Source organism: Lathyrus oleraceus, unplaced genomic scaffold, assembly GCF_024323335.1.
Source record: "Lathyrus oleraceus cultivar Zhongwan6 unplaced genomic scaffold, CAAS_Psat_ZW6_1.0 chrUn1336, whole genome shotgun sequence".
In the NCBI taxonomy this organism is placed as follows: Eukaryota; Viridiplantae; Streptophyta; class Magnoliopsida; order Fabales; family Fabaceae; genus Lathyrus; species Lathyrus oleraceus.
This window is the reverse complement of record NW_026113719.1, coordinates 5,427-7,007: the sequence shown is the minus strand read 5'-3', so window position 1 is coordinate 7,007 and position 1,581 is coordinate 5,427. Positions and strand designations below refer to the sequence as shown.

The window sequence follows — 1,581 nt, the reverse complement described above, 5'->3', positions numbered from 1 at the left end:
CACTCTTAAAACCCCTATTTCGATTACCTTAGATAAACACCGTACAATAGATAACGATAGATTGACATTTGGTATCTGTGGATTCAACAATCTTTTATATTACTCTGACACGTTCGTACACTTGCAAAAACCACGCATCAAGTTTTTGGCGCCGTTGTCGGGGACCAATTTCGTCAAATTTCGTACCCTGTTGTTATATCGTTTAGACTTAGGTTGTTATGTGTCGGTCAATGTGAAGGACTCGCAGCACCGGAAGCTTAGTATACCCTCTGGCGGGACCTGAACGTTATGCTCGCACACGTTTATTTTTCCATAGAATTAGGAGAGCTATGGCCGAAGATCAAAATCATAGACCTCTTAAGGATTTCGCCCAACCATCCAACGAAGAACCTAGTTCTAGTATAGTAAACCCAACCATCCCAGCTAATAATTTCGAACTTAAACCCTCCCTGTTGCAACTAGTGCAACAGAGACAATTCGCAGGTCTTGCTACTGAGAACCCAAACCAACATTTAAAAATCTTTCTCCAATTAGCAGACACTTTTAAAACCAATGGAGCTTCTCCTAAGTCAATCCGTTTAACATTATTCCCTTTCTCCCTCAGAGATAAAGCCTTATCATGGTTAGATTCCCTTCCACCCAATTCCATAACAACTTGGGACAACCTTAGAAAAGTATTCCTTTCTAGATACTTTCCCCCAAGTAAGACCGCCGTTCTTCGAAACCACATAACCAGATTTACCCAGAACCAAGGAGAATCGTTGTTCGAAGCTTGAGAGAGATATAAAGAGTTGTTAAGAGCATGCCCACATCATGGTTTAGAAAATTGGTTAATCATTCAGACCTTCTATAATGGACTTCACTATAACACTAAGATGACCATCGACGTTGCCGTAGGCGGTGCACTGATGAACAAACCTTATCCTGAAGCTAGTGCCCTCATCGAAGATATGGCTCAAAACCATCAATCATGGGGAGTCGAACGAGCGACAATTGAGAAGAAGGAAGCCCAAGGAGGAGTACATGAGTTAAGCTCTATAGACATGATGCAAGCTAAAATGTACGCGTTGGCCCTCAAGGTGGAGCATATGTGCATAAACCCGAATACTGCAGTTGTAGTTTCGTTGGATTGTGAGATATGTGGAACCAAAGGACACCAATCTTCAGAATGCAGCCTCTTAAATGAAACCAACTCTGAGCAAGTGAACTACACCCAAGGGAACCCATATTCGAATACCTACAACCCTAGATGGAGGAATCACCGGAACTTCTCTTATAAGAACAATAACCCTATCCAAAATACTGCACCTCCGAGACAACCAGGTTACCAAGCCTCAAGACCAAATCAACCTATGCAACTTGTGCCATAAAAGCTGAGCCTTGAGAAAATTATGGAAAACTTTATCACTGCTCAAACCCAACAAAACAAAGAGTTCATGAACCAGAACATTCACGTTAATGAACTGATTACCCAGTTAGGAACCAAGGTGGACCAAATAGTTACTCACACTAAGATGCTTGTAACCCAGATCTCTCAGGTAGCCTTAAACCAAGCCCCCTAGACTACACCTGGAGGACAGT

The 1,581-nt window shown here is 42.3% G+C and overlaps 1 non-coding gene across 1 annotated transcript; it reads right to left on the bottom strand.

Moving 5' to 3' along the window:
- Positions 1-713: 713 nt before the first annotated feature.
- Positions 714-820, bottom strand: LOC127115150 (small nucleolar RNA R71). Its single transcript, XR_007800689.1, has one exon. It is a non-coding gene; the product is annotated as a small nucleolar RNA R71 (small nucleolar RNA).
- Positions 821-1,581: the final 761 nt, after the last annotated feature.